At 36.0% G+C, this 15,719-nt stretch overlaps 1 long non-coding RNA gene across 6 annotated transcripts in view; it reads right to left on the bottom strand.

Moving 5' to 3' along the window:
* LOC105480808 (uncharacterized) overlaps positions 1 to 15,719 on the bottom strand; it is a 694,030-nt gene that overhangs the window by 489,293 nt on the left and 189,018 nt on the right. For all 6 annotated transcript variants that reach the window (XR_011624484.1, XR_011624483.1, XR_011624482.1 and 3 more), the window contains one exon: positions 7,560 to 7,661. This is a non-coding gene — a long non-coding RNA (uncharacterized lncRNA). The remainder of the gene's footprint in view (positions 1 to 7,559; positions 7,662 to 15,719) is intronic.

The following is a 15,719-nucleotide window of genomic DNA, read 5'->3' as shown; positions in this document are numbered from 1 at the left end:
CCAGATCTCAGCTCACTGCAAGCTCCGCCTCCCGGGTTTACGCCATTCTCCTGCCTCAGCCTCCCGAGTAGCTGGGACTACAGGCACCCACCACCTCGCCCGGCTAGTTTTTTGTATTTGTAGTAGAGATGGGGTTTCACCATGTTAGCCAGGATGGTCTCGATCTCCTGACCTTGTGATCCGCCCATCTCAGCCTCCCAAAGTGCTGGGATTACAGGCTTGAGCCACCGCGCCCGGCCGAGTGTTCTTTTTAATGTATTGTTTAATTTGATTTTGCTGAGGATTTTTGCATCAATATTCATCAGAAATATTGGCCTGTAGTATTTTTTTTTTTTTGATGTGACTTTTTCTTGTTTGGGTATCAGAATAATTCAGGTCTCATAAAATGAGTTTAGAAGTATTCCTTTCTCCTCTATTTTTTGGGAAAGTTTGAGTAGGATTGATAATAGTTCTTCTTTAAATGTTTGGTAGAATTCAGCAGGGAAGCCATCAGGTCCTAAGCTTTCCTTTACTGGGAGAATTTTATTATGGCTTAAATGTAGTTACTTGTTATTGGTCTGTGCAGGTTTTGAATTTCTTCCTGGTTCAATCTTGGTAGGTTGTATGTATCTAGGAATTTGTCCATTTCTTCTAGATTATATCGGCATATAGTTGCTCACAGTAGCCACTAATGATCCTTTGAATTTCTGCAGTATCAGTTGCAATGTCTCCTTTTTCATTTCTGATTTTATTTATTTGGATCTTCTCCCTTTTTTCCTCAGTTGGTCTGGTTAAAGTTTTGTCAATTTTGTTTAACTTTAAAAGAAAATTGTTTCACCAATCTTTTAAATTGTTTTATCAATTTTAAATTTCTTTACTTCTGCCCTGATCTTTATTATTTCTTTTCTTTTACTAGTTTGGGGGCTGGTTTGCTCTTGCTTTTTTAGTTCTTTAAGATGCATAATTAGATTCTTTATTTGAAGTTTTTCATCTCTTTTGATGTAGGCACTTATAGGTATAAACTTTCTTCTTAGTAGTGCTTTTGCTATATACAAATGCAAAATTTTTTAAAATTTAATTGTTAAGAAAGAAGTATATGATTATCTATATTCACTATATATAACATAAGGATTAACTAGTCTATTTGCTGAATTGTGTATAGCAGTATCTATCAAATATGAGGTGAATTGCCTTTGACTCAAATTTAATTTTAGTGTTTATTGTAGAGAAATCATCGATTAATACTAATGCAAAATATATTCATTAGAATTATTTTTGCAGAATTATAATAATGTCAGCAAATGGAACTAATCTAAATGTCCATCAATAAGATATTTGTTATAAATTATAAAGATCTATGCAATGAAATATTATGAAGGTGTTGAAAAGAATGTGTATTTACACTCATTGGAAAGAATATATTACCATGGCATATTGTTAACTAAAAAAAAAAGAATTTTAAAATGGTTATGTAATTGAAACTTCTTATTTACACTATGATGGAGTAATGAGAAATGACTCACTCATTCATTACAAAAGAATCTAGAAAATTGGATTAAAAACCTGACCCTTGAGAGAAGGACATACCTCAATATAATAAAAGCCGTCTATGACAAATCCACAGTCAACATATTACTGGATGGGGAAAAGTTGAAAGCTCCCTCTGAGAACTGGAACAAGATATGGATGCCCATTCTCACCACTACTCTTCAACACAGTATTGAAAGTCCTAGCCAGAGCAATCAGACAAGCGAAATAAATAAAGGGCATCCAAATCAGTGAAGAGGAAGTCAAACTGTCACTGTTTGCTGATGCTATGATCGTTTACATAGAAAATCCTTAAGATTCTTACAGAAAGCTCCTAGAACTGATCAAAGAATTCAGCAAAGTTTCCAGATACAAAATTAACGTACACAAATCAGTAGCTTTTCTACACACCATCAGCAACCAAGCTGAGAATCAAATTAAGAACTCAATCCCTTTTACAATAGCTGCAAAAAAAATAAAATGCTTAGAAATATACCTAACTGAAGAGGTTAAAGACTTCCACAAGGAAAGCTACAAAACACTGCTGAAAGAAATTGTAGATGACACAAATAAATGGAAACACATCCTTTGCTCATGGATGGGTAGAATCAATATTGTGAAAATGACCATACTGCCAAAAGCAATCTATAAATTCAATGCAATTCCTGTCAAAATACCACCATCACTTTTCACATAATTAGAAAAAAACAATTCTAAAATTAATATGGAACCAAAAAAGAGCCCATATAGCCAAAGCAAGACTAAGCAAAAAGAACAAATCTGGAGGCATCACATTACCTGATTTCAAACTATACTATATGGCCATAGTCACCAAAACAGCATGGTACTGGTATAAAAAATAGGCACATAGACCAATGGAACAGAATAAAGAACCCAGAAATAAACCCAAATTCTTAAAGCCAACTGATCTTCAATAAAGCAAACAAAAACATAAAATGGGGAAAGGACACTCTTTTCCAAAATGGTGCTGGGATAATTGGCTAGCCACGTGCAGGAGAATGAAACTGGATCCTCAACTCTTACCTTATACAAAAATCAACTCAAATGGATAAAGGACTTAAATCTAAGACCTAAAACTATAAAAATTTGAGAAGATAACATTGGAAAAATCCTTCTAGACATTGCATGAAATCCTTAGGCAAGAATTTCATGATCAAGACCCAAAAACAAATGCAGTGAAAACAAAGATAAACTGTTGGGACTTACTTAAACTAAAGAGCTTTTGCATGGCAAAAGGAATAATCAACAGGGTAAAAAGACAACCCACAGAATGGGCAAAATCTTCAAAAATCTGTACATCTGAAAAAGGACTAATATTCAGAATCTACAATGAACTCAAGCAAATCAAAAAGAACAAAACAAAAATCCCATCAAAAAGTGGGCTAAGGACATGAATAGATAATTCTCAAAAGAAGATATACAAATGGCCAACAAACATATGAAAAAATGCTCAACATCACTAATAATCAGGGAAATGCAAATCAAAACCACAATGTGATACCATCTTACTCCTGCAAGAACGGCCATAATCAAAAAATCTACTACACTGCTGGTGGGAATGAAAACTAGTATAATCACTATGGAAAACAGTGTGGCGATTCCTTAAAGAACTAAAAGTAGAACTACTATTTGATCCAGCAATCCCACTGCTGGGTATCTACCTGGAGGAAAAGAAGTTTTTATACAAAAAAGATACTTACACATGCATGTTTATAGCAGCACAATTCACAACTGCAAAATCATGGAACCAACCCAAATGCCCATCAATCAATGAGCGGATAAAGAAACTGTTATACACACACACACACACACACACACACACATATATATATGATGGAATACTACTCAGCCATAAAAAGGAATGAGTTATGACATTCACAGGGACCTGGATGAGATTGGAGACTATTATTCTAAGTGAAGTAACTCTGGAACAGAAAACCAAACATTGTATGTTCTCATTCATAAGTGGGAGGTAAGCTATGAGGATGCAAAGGCCTAAGAATGACACAATAGACTTTGGGGACTCAAGGGGAAAGGGCAGGAAGGGAGTGAGGGATAAAAGACTACAACTACTGTGCATTATACATTGCTCACAAATCACCACTAAAGAACTTGCTAATGTAAGTTTATCCCTTCGCCTTCGACCATAAAACACAGCCGCCCCCAAAGGGGCCATTTCAGAAGCCTACCTTCAGAGGCCATTCTCTTTCTCAGGGATGTTCCTTGCTGAGAAAAAGAATTCAGTGATAGTTCTCCTATTTGCTTTTGAAAGAAGAGAAATATGGCTCTGTTCCACCCGCTCACCAGCAGTCAGAGTTTAAGGTTATCTCTCTTGTTCCCTGAACATTGTTGTTATCCTGTTCTTTTTTCAAGGTGCCCAGATTTCATATTGTTCAAACACACATGCTCTACAAACAATTTGTGCAGTTAAGGCAATCATCACAGGGTCCTGAGGCAACATACATCCTCCTCATCTTAGGAAGATGATGGGATTAAGAGATTAAAGTAAAGACAGGCATAGGAAATCACAAGGGTATTGATTGGGGAAGTGATAAGTGTCCATGAAATCTTCACAATTTATGTTAAGAGACTGCAGTAAAGATAGGCATAAGAAATTACAAAAGTATTAATTTGGGAAAATAATAAATGTCCATGAAATCTTCACAAGTTATGTTCTTCTACCATGGCTTCAGCTGGTCCCTCCGTTCGGGGTCCCTGACTTCCCGCAACACATAAATACATCTTTATTGTCTGATTCTCCTCCTGTATTATTTACTCCTTGAGGTCGAAGACCTCATAGCCTTATTTCACTAATATATTCCCAACACCCAGTACCTGGCACAAGGTAGGAAAGCAGTTATTAAACAAACTGAAGGACTAAATAAATGAGCCAATGAATGAATTAATGATAGCATGGAAGATTATTCAACAAAATGTTTTATGGATATAATCAGCTGATAGATCATGGATAATAACATTCTTCTATGTACATTTTACTACTTATGCTTAATATCACTTGAAATATCTCTATATGCATATTCTTTAGGATAAAAGAATATTTTTAATGTTTTGTTTATATATTGAGGGCTCAAAACAACTCAAGAGCAACATTAGGATAATATTACTTCAAGGAAGCTTGTAAAGGAGGTATTGGGCAAGGAAATCCTACTGAAAAACTATCTTAAATGTTCACTGCAGTGAGAATCAAAGCTTTAGATACCAGAAAAATGAAGAGTATAAATAATTAACTATTAGGAAAACAAATATATTTGTCTTTTTTTTTTTTGAAATGGCATTTTGCTCTTGTCACCCAGGCTGGAGTGCAATGGCATGATCTTGGCCCACTGCAACATCTACCTCCCGGGTTCAAGTGATTCTCCTGCCTCAGCCTACCAAGTAGCTGGGATTACAGGCGCCTGCCACCACACCCAGCTAATTTTTGTATTTTTAGTAGAGATGGGGTTTCAACATGTTGGCCACCCTGGTCTCGATCCTGACCTCTGGCAATCCACTGGCCTCAGCCTCCCGAATTGTTGGGATTACAGGCATGAGCCAGCATGTCTGGACAGATATTTGTCTTTTTAAAAAACATATCAAAATGAGAGGTCAAGCTAGTCCTACCCAAAGTTCTTCACATTCTTCAAATGTATGGGAAGGGGCGCTTCCTGAACATGCTACATACAACCAGCAAATACCTCCCCAAAAAAGTAGCTCTTCTCCTCCTACCTCTTTACATTCTTTAAATGTAAAGAACCCAAACCTTAGCATCATGCAGTGTACCCTTGTAATAAGCCTGCACATATAACCCTTGAATTTAAAATAAAAGTTGAAGTGGATAAATCCACATAAAGAACAAACTTTTTATGGACTTAATTGCCTGAACCTAAATTTCATTCAGAATTCAGAGTTCTGCACATGATACAATAAAGAACATTCAGATGTGATTTCCCTTGCAAAGTATATACAGAGATCCCAAATAGTAAGTTATAGCTCTTCTTCAAATGATGCTCACTAATTTACACACAAAGACATTCTGCATGTTTGTGCTATTCTATAATCTTACTCACAATGGAGATTTCCATTTGGAAAAAGAAGTAAATTATGAAAATTTTTCCTCAGTGTTAGTATATGTAATTTCTATGGTAAATATAAAAATTACAGGATATGTAGTTATGATTCCCATTCAATTTATTCAATAATTAAGTGTTAAGTGAGTCTTATATGCTAACAATTATGCTAGATCATGAAATGTCTGAGTATGAAAATAAATGTTAACAGGTTCCTAGCCTTCAAAGACCCATGGCCTTTTTCCTATTAACAAAACAACCATTTGACTTGAAGTTATGTAACGTAGGAGTAAAACCACAGAAAAGCACAAGGTTTGACAACAAACCAAGTAGATCAAAATTCTAACTCACTCTTTTTCTTTTTCATTCTTTTTTTTTTTAAAGACAAGTTTCACCCTGTTGCCCAGGTTGGAGTACAGTGATGTGATCATAGCTCCTTGCAGCCTCAAACTCCTGGGCTCAAACAACCCTTCCACTTCAGCCTCTTGAGTAGTTAGAATTACAGATGCACACCATGATGCCCACCTAAGTTTTTAATATTTGAAACTTTTTTGTAGATGGAGTCTTATTATGTTCCCCAGGTTGCTCTCGAACTCCTGGCCTCAAGCAATCCTCTTGCCTAGGCTTGCCAAAGTGCTGGGATTACAGGTGTGAGCCACCACACGCAGTCCTAACTCACTCTTTTAATACACATATGCTATTCCATTGTATGGATGTAGCAGTATTTATCCAACCAGTCCCCTATCGATATAGTATGCATTCAGTGTTTTCTGTAATTAGGTGACATAAGACAGTGATGCAACAAACACCCCTGCACACAGAGCCTTATGTTCTGATGTGTTTATTTACACAGAAATTAAAAGCAATAGCCTCCAGATTGCTGCAATCGTCTAACTAGTGTGCCTGCTCTGTCCTTGCTCTTTTATCATGTACATAAAAATTGTAACTTAGACCGTGTCAGTCTTCTGCCCCAATCCATCAGTGGTCTGTCAGTTCTCTTAGAGCAAAAGACAAAGTCCTTCGATGACCTGTGTCTCTTTGTGAATTGCTCATCTTCATCCTCGGTATCATTTTGACCCCATCTCCTACCACTCCCCACCACAGTTCCTTCACTCCAGACCCACTGGCCTCAGCACTATTCCCTGAATCCTACACAATGCAAGCCTTCACCTTGGAATTTCTTGCATTTGCTTGTTCCCTCTACTTGGAGCTCTCTTTGCATAGGTCTCTGCACGCCCCACTCTCTCACATTCTTCAGGTCTCCTCCACTCAAGTGTTACTTTCTTAGCGGCGCCCTTCCAGAACATGCTAAATGCTAAATAAAACCAGTAACATACCTCCCCAAAAGAAGTAGCTCTTCTCCTCCTACCTCACCTTATTTTGTTCAAAGCATTAATTACATTTGACATACTTTGGATTTACTTGTTTATTTGTTTATTTTCTGTTTCCAGTCCTACTCCAAATAAGAGTACCACCCACAGGGGTAAGGACTTACTTTTTCCACTGCCATATCCCCAGTAACTAAAATTGTGCCTGGCACATAGTAAATGCTCACTTGATTTTTATTAAATGAATTGATAAAGGAATACGAGAGACTCAAAGCTAGGATAGATGCTGCCAGATTAATTTCCCCAAAATGTTGCTGCAATCAATATTTTTCTGCAAGATGTAAGAATGATTGTAACTACTTCCCCACGCTTTTACCAACTCTAGACATTATCATTCTTTTTATTATTTGTGTATGTACTTTTTGTCTAAGGGATAGTTGCAGCTTTTATCAAGTAAATGTGAAATTCTAATGTGTATCCAAACACGCATATTTAATTTACTTCAGTATGTTCCTAAGTGACAGACTGTACAGAATGCAAACAGAAACAATGCAGATAACTAAAGTTTCGAGCTAGTATTTTCAATAGTTCATGTCCACAGATTTTAGCTCCAACAATTAAAATGCAAATCAAATACCTCTTCAAGGAGACCTGTCTAAGGCAGCAGTCTCTCAGTTTCAAGGAAGCATCTTTCAGCCAGCACTGTCCTTCTGTGAAATAAGCAGCTTCTTTGGCAAGTCTGAAAGAAAGAATGGGGAAAATGAGAGGATCACTCATTATAACTACCCTCCTGGAGTTCTTTCAAGAATATGCTTCCATGACAGATAAAGGGAATTCAGAGGCTAAGAGGCACTCTGTTAAGATTTACAGGCGGCTTTGGCACAGATCCAGATGCAAGAAAAATAACAAATGTGAACAGGAAAAGAAGGATGTGACAGAGTGAGAATATCCTTCATATGACATGAAAGGCAGTGATTCTGGGGATGCAAACTCAGCCTGTTGAATAGTCCTTGAAAATGGCATTTTAAAAGAACATCAAGCAGTTGGAAGACCTATGGGGAAATTGACAGGATCCAGAACTAGACAGTCGTGTTGAAGTATTGTAAGGCATGGATTTGCTTTAAAAATGTCTCAGTGTTAAAAGATAATTTCCATTTGTAGTGTAGAAATTACAAAGTCGGGTCATTTTTTGGATAGTTCTGAGTTAATAAAATGATAGCATAAACCAAAATTAACACTAAATGCAGTCATATTTCACTTTCAAGTTATTCTTTTCTTTCATATTTAATAGGGTTTTGGGAAGGAAGACAGGTACCTTTCCAAATTGCAAACTACAGATGTCCTACAAAACCCCAAAATATTCAGGCCTACTTCAGAAATTAGCCAAATCCCGCATTTTGGAGATAAAACTTAAGTTGGAGGTAGAGCCAATAAAAAGATAAAATACTGCCAGACTACAGAAGACTCAGATGATTTCAATGATGTTGCCAACAGATGGTAAATGCAGGGCAGTGGAAGATAATGCCAAAATAATTACCTCTCAAGCCAGAAGCCAAACTAGGGAGTATGTTCTGAGAAATAATTATTCTACTCACTGCTCAGGAAAAGGACACGCACACACACAAATATTAGGAGGAAAATAATCAAATCTGTAGAAATAAAGGATTAGTACTTAGGTTAAATTATTCTATCAAAGGAAATGGAAAAGGAGAAAGAATAATTTAGATATGCCTCTTAAGAATAACATTATATGAAAGTAATTCAATAATAATAATGTTTGCCTTTTTAAAGCCATATGTGCTAGGCCTTGTGTCAAATGCTTTTATAAGTATTTTCTCATTCAACTCTGGATAATGCTGTGAGCTTGATTTTATTATTACTCAGGTTTTACAGGGGGATAAAGAAGTTAAGTTCTCTTTCCAAGGTCATATAACTTGTAAGTGGTGGAGCCAGGATCCACTGCTAGACATATTGATGACAGAGACTCCACTCTCGGATATTTCACTGCATAAGGTCACATTTTATAGGTAAACACCTAAAAAGCAGCTTAACTTTCTATCTGAAGGCAACCCAACTATGTAACCCTGGTATATGACAATGTTACTCTGTTCACCTAAGACTCAAAGACTCATTGATACAAACATTTAATTGGCACTTACTGTATCACAAATGTCACACTAGGCACTAGGGAGAAGATAATTTCAGCTCAGGAAGAGTATACTGTGTAGTGGGTGCTATTAGGCCATTCTTGCATTGCTATAAAGAAATACCTGAAACTAGGTAATATACAAGAAAGAGGTTTATGTGGCTCACAGTTCTGCAGGCTGTACAGAAACATAATGCCAACCAGCACCTGCTTCTGAGGAGGCCTCAGGAAGCTTTTATTCATGGTAAAAGGCGAGGCAGAAACAGGAACTTCATATAGTGAAAGCAGGAGCGAGAGAGAGAGTGTGAGCAGGAGGAGCCACACACTTTTAAATGATGGGCTCTTGCAAGAACTCACTATCATGAAGACAGCACCAAGCCATAAGGGATCTGCGTCCAGGATCCGAACACCTCCCACCAGGCCCCATCTCCAGCATTAGGAATTACAATCCAAGATGAGATTTGGGTGGGGACAAAAATCCAAACTATATCAGTACAGAATAAGATAGATATGTAAACAAATAATCATAATGCAATGCAAGAAATGGCATGCTAGCAGATACATTCATGGGAAGGTGGGAAGAAAGAAAGGGATGAGAAGTAACTGAAAGAAAGAAAACAGAATATCCAAAGACATTAAGTTGGCATTCACAAAAAAACATTCAAATACGGAATGCAGACCGTGACCAAAGAACATAACTATTAAAAATGCACGAAAAAATGCATGGAATAATTTTGCTGAAGAATGTGCTCATCTAAGTAACTTTGGAAAGGAGTAAAGACTGTAAGACTAAATGCAAAGGAAACTTAACATAAGCATTATACTCTCTTTGATAAAATTGTTTTCCCTGAGGATATAGTTAACAGTTATTTAAAAACTACATATGTATATTGTAATTTTACAAAAAAGTAAATGGATGATGGATGATGAGAGTAAGATTTCTCACTATTGGAGTGGTAGATAACAGACAAGCAAAGAGACAAGACAAGAAAAATCCATGTGGTAATGTTTACAGTTGGGAACATCAGTACGAACTCCTGTCTAGCTTAATATAGATGTTGATGGAAATGTTTAGAGATGTGCATGTGTATGTGTTTATGCACAGCTTAGCATACACATATATGTTTTCTTGTTCTGTCAACGATAATTACCTACAAGAGACAACACACCAGTAGCCACATCTAAAGGCCAGATCTTGGTTTCTAATACCTTTCTCCAATAAAGGAACCAAATATCTTTAGAGAAATATCTGATTCTAAGACTGGGGCAGTAAATGTACAAGATGAGTCTGGAGCCTGTTTTACTCAAGAATAAAAAGAAACAAACCCACGTTGATAGGTATATGACAAAATAATGGCACATGAGCTAACTGCAAGAGCTCCTAATGGCCAAAGCAGGAACAGTAATAATAAAATTATATTTGATTATAACCTAAAATATAAAATAAATATCCATTAACCCATACTAATATAAACAGCTAATTAAATAAATAGATGAGAGAGGACTAATAAGTTTCTTATGCCGAAGAATTTCAAATCATTTACAAAGATACCCCATTCTCAAGGAGGGGAACATAACTCTATAGTGGAGAAACCTGACAAACACTACTTCAGCCAGATAATCAAAGTTAGTATCAACAGTGGTTGCATATGTTGATTAGTATGTGCCCCTGCTATGACATGATAATAATGACACTTTGCTTCTGTGGTCTCCCTCCCAAATTCTCATAACACCAGTGCAATCATAAGCAAATCACAATATAAATCACTACTGAAAAATGTTCTACAAAATTAGGTTCTACCAATTTTGGCGAGTTTGGAAGACAGAAGATGGCCGAAGCATATTTCTCTTCCTCTGGCAGTGACAAGCAGTCATTTGACCTTCTCTCCTTGAGTCATCTTCCTTGATGCTCCACATTTTATAAATTTTCTTAACAGGAGAAAAAGCAGCAATTTCCTGATCCTTTAAAAATCTACAGCAAATAGAAAACACGTGACAGCCTTTCCTGGCCTTCACTCTTAGAGACCATTCAGTGGTTTTCTAAGCACCTAATCCCCTGTATTAAATTCCTTTCTTCTCAAAATAGTTAGGGTGGTATCTGTTTCCTGACTGACCCCACTGATAAACACATAATGTATACATTACAGCACCTAGCTCTCACAGGCACTCAATAACGTTCTACAAAATGTATGAACAGAACTCCTTCAAAATCTTCAAAGTCAACAAAATCAAGCAAAGTCTGAGAAGGTGTCCCAACCAGGAGGAGCCTAAGTAAACAGCGCTATGTGAAATGTAATATCATAGATAGGATCCTAGAACAGAAAAAAGACATTAGGCAAAAACTAAGAAAATCTGAGGAAAATGTGAACTTTAGTTGATAATAATGTGTCACTGTTGGCTCATTAATTGTAATAAGTGTATCATGTTGATGTAAGATATTAATAATAGGTAAAATCAGGTGTGGGCTATCTGCACAACTTTTGTATAAATCTAAAACTATTTTATATTTAAAAGTGTATTAAAACCAAATATCCATCACAAGAATTAAAAAGAATTTAAATAATATAGAAAAGAAAATTAAATATTTTTATATTTATGAGCTTTCATAAAAAGAAAAATAGCATTCATTGAATATGTACTTCTAAATATTAAGAAATTAAGTACCCTAGAAACTTACATATACATGAGAAAGATGAACACTTACCCTCAATATACAAAAAATTCAAAGAATAGAGCAACTTTTTAGCAAATTCTGAGAGGTAGAACTTCTGGGAGGGAAAAAAAGGCTCAAGCAAAGAGTTGCAGGATAAACTAATCTGACCTTCCTAAAGTGGATAAAATTGGTATTATTGAAGGATAAGATTGTCTCCCTGAATGGCTCTCTCTCTCTGTCAATTTCTAGCAAGTCTCTTTCTTATTTTTCTCACCAAAACATTAAAAAAGATGAGCCTGAAATGAACTACCAAGGACTGAATTAACTATGGTCAATTTTCACAGTAGTTGAACATAATAGGATCATGGAATCTCAGAGCAGGTCAAATCACCAGGGTCAATCCCTCACTGTGAGGAAACTGAGACCCAGAGAGATAAGGTGTCTTGTCCTACAAAATAGGTATAACTGGTGACTCATTTGACACTAGAGCCAAGTTTTCTTTAACTCTAGGGCCATGCTTTTACCCATGTATGACACCACTGATGGAAAAGAACTGCTACATGTTACTTCTTGCAGCCATTCCTTACTTCCTTACCTTTCTGTCTTTCTCTCTCTCTCCAATGTTTGTCTATCACAACACATTTTCTAACAGAGCAGATAGAGAGGTTAAAATACCCTCTACCCTATGCATCCCATACCCTAGATAATGAATAAACTTATATTCCATCCTTAAAGACAAAATGTTGTACTAGTATAAAGCAGCCATGCCCTAAGGTGACAAGTTAATCCTGGAACCAAAGCACACCAGCTCACACCAACATGCTTCACACCATAATAAACTCAGAAACTTCATTAAAGTAATGTTTGCTTATGAAGCTGGAACCAATTAAAAGTAATTAAACAAAAAACAGTGATCCATTTCTTCTACTATATTAATTTAATTTGGATGAGAATAAGCTATACCTCGAATTAATCACTTCAATGGGAGTTGGTTAAAATGGCTAGGTTTTCCAGCCTATGACTTTTAAAACTAAAATGAAGAAAAACACAAAAGTAGTTTAATTGCAATAAAAGTACAGCTTTGAACCTCAAAATAATCAGATATTGAGCAGATGCAGCTATTTTTCCAACTTATATTCTAATTAGTTTTCTTTGGTCTAAAACTGATATGCATCCTATAAACTTGCAAATTTAGTAATAATCTGTAAAAATCTTTTTCTTTAAATAGCTTGGGAGTTGTCTGCTGGGACTAAAAATATATGCAACAGATACAGAAATGTTTAAAAGTGAAAATTTTGCCTGTCTGAAATGTACTTAGAAATATGAAAAATCTGTGCTTAAATAAGTTGCCTCAAAATTGCCTCATTTCAAATTTATTAAACTTTCAAAATCTCAAAGACAAAAGAAAAATGTCAGCAGGTGATGGTAAGCAAGCATAAACTTTATATAATTATCATGTTTCACAAACCACAAAAGTTGATTTTCAGAGCAGAAAAAAAAAAATCTTTGCAACCACCTAACCCCAATTTTCACATTTGTGCAACATATCCACAGTGCTTAAGTAATTTTCTAGAAGGCACACAAGTAGTTGGGATTAGATCCCAAGGGTGCTGCCTGTTGGTGCAACGCTTGCCACCTCTTCATAATAACATGCAGCCCCCTCAGTTTCTTGTCTTCATAGATGAGTGGTTGCCATTGCTTATATAATATGAAACCTTTATTCCCTTATTCTCATGTGTGTTTTCTTGGTTTCACTTCACCCTTAAAGTCAAGACTATTTACTTTGGGATCTTTATATCTTCAAGGAGAAAAATACTTGACTGTTTGCTCTATAGCTTGAAGCAATAGGTCTAAAATATAATACAACCTTTATTATTTTCCTCTCAGAATCGGGTGACAGTAAGTAAAGTATATTTTGCAGACACAGGATAAACAAAAGAGAAGTTATGACAGTGAATGCTAATTAACAAATAATCGTGTTAAGTAGAGTGCCCTCGATGATAACACATTTGGCTTGGTGGTTCATTCCAGGTGCCAGAGTGAGACTTTCTGACTTCAAAGCCTTCTTCTTCCATTGTTCAGCTGTGTGACCATAAGTCACACCCTCACTATTTTTATAGTTCAAAATAGATAGGTAGATAACATAGAGAGAGACAGAGACATAAAATCAAAGGAAGGAAATTCAGTAAAGTCCCTGGTGTTTCCCACAATGACTGCCTTAATGCTTCTTTTAGAAATACCAAATAACAAATTGTTTCATTATCGTTTATCGCTCTCTGCTTTACCAAACATTTTCGGCTTACCTAGTATGCAAGCCAGGGCTACTAACATGGTTCCTTAATACTTCTAAGTCTCAGGTCTCCTCATCTATAATGCTTACTCACAGAATTTAATGAGACAGTAAATAGTATGCTGTAAGTTGTCTGTTGAGATTTGGAAGCCTTTTCACCCTTTGCTGTACTTTCCCTTTTATAGCAAAGACTAGGAGCTTAAGAGCTGGATTTCCCAGGCTCCTTTGCTGACACTATTCTGGACACAGATTAGGTTCTACCAATTTTGGCGAGTTTGGAAGACAGAAGATGGCCGAAGCATATTTCTCTTCCTCTGGCAGTAACAAGCAGTCATTTGACCTTCTCTCCTTGAGTCATCTTCCTTGATGCTCCACATTTTACAAATTTTCTTAACATGAGAAAAAGTAGCAATTTCCTGATCCTTTAAAAATCTACAGCAAATAGAAAACATGTGACAGCCTTTCCTGACCTTCACTCTTGGAGACCATTCAGTGGTTTTCTAAGCACCTAATCCCCTATATTAAATTCCTTTCTTCTCAAAATAGTTAGGGTGGTATCTGTTTCCTGACTGACCCCACTGATAAACACATAATGTATCCATCGCAGCACCTAGCTCTCATAGGCACTCAATAAAGGATCGCTTGAAACAGCAGCAGTAGTAGCAATGGCAGCAGTATTAGTAGAGGCAGTAAACTCAGTCTTCACTTTCTCTAACAAAACAAGAATAGAGGACTATCCAAATTAGGGAAAATTCTGGATTATGGCCCTCATAAGAGAAATATACATTAGTATTTAGAATTAGATACAATAATTTAATTCAGCTATCATGCTACTTTGTAGAACTATGTTTGGATTTGCAAGTATTGTTTGTGCATTTTATGTTCATGTGATTTGGAGAAATGATTTTTAAACAAAAAACCCCAGCATATCTGGTTTCAAATCTCACTCAGCTACTTACTAACTGTGATTTTGCACAAGTCAACTTTCTATGCATTGTTTTCCAACACAAAATAAAATAGCTGAAATAAATGCTCATAGAGGGTCTGTTCAGCTGTTTAATGCTGTGCTTTTAGAACTAAGTATGTGAAGGCTTTTAAGGTCCTTGAAAACTAATGCCGGAAGTGATTTAAATATTCCCCTGAAACCATATGTATGTGATTAATTTTCCTAAGGAAGAAAACATTTGCATACCAAAAGGTATTTTTCATTTTAGTATAGCCTAGCTCCTGTCCCAATTACCATCAATTTTTTATTAATAAAATAATGTTGCCTCATTTCAACCAATTTACAGTCAAGAGAAAAGAGACCTGAAAAGTATCCATTTATTCCATTCATTACAAGGATATCTCAGAGGGCAATAATATACTGGTCTTTTCAATCATCAAAAAGCATACAAACAGTAGCTTCTGGCAAAAAATAAAATAAAATAAATACATTTATAAGGCAGGGAAACAGAGAGGGGGACACAAAGACACAGAGAGAGAGAGAGATGAAGAAAGAGGCAGAGAAAAAGAGGGAGGTAATATGAAAAAATTTTGAAAAGTGCAAAGCACTGAATGAATGTAAATATAAGACGCTTAAACCACCTATCTGAAGAAATTACCAATCAATGAAATCCATTTCTTTATTCTGCTAGAAAATTTAAGTTCTCTAATGCAGTCCAGCATATATTGGTTAGAGCATAAATTCTGGGTAAGAGCAGACATG

This window comes from Macaca nemestrina, chromosome 6 (assembly GCF_043159975.1).
Source record: "Macaca nemestrina isolate mMacNem1 chromosome 6, mMacNem.hap1, whole genome shotgun sequence".
NCBI classification, from domain to species: Eukaryota; Metazoa; Chordata; class Mammalia; order Primates; family Cercopithecidae; genus Macaca; species Macaca nemestrina.
Note: the sequence above shows the minus strand (reverse complement) of the source record. Positions and strands in the feature narration are given on the sequence as shown.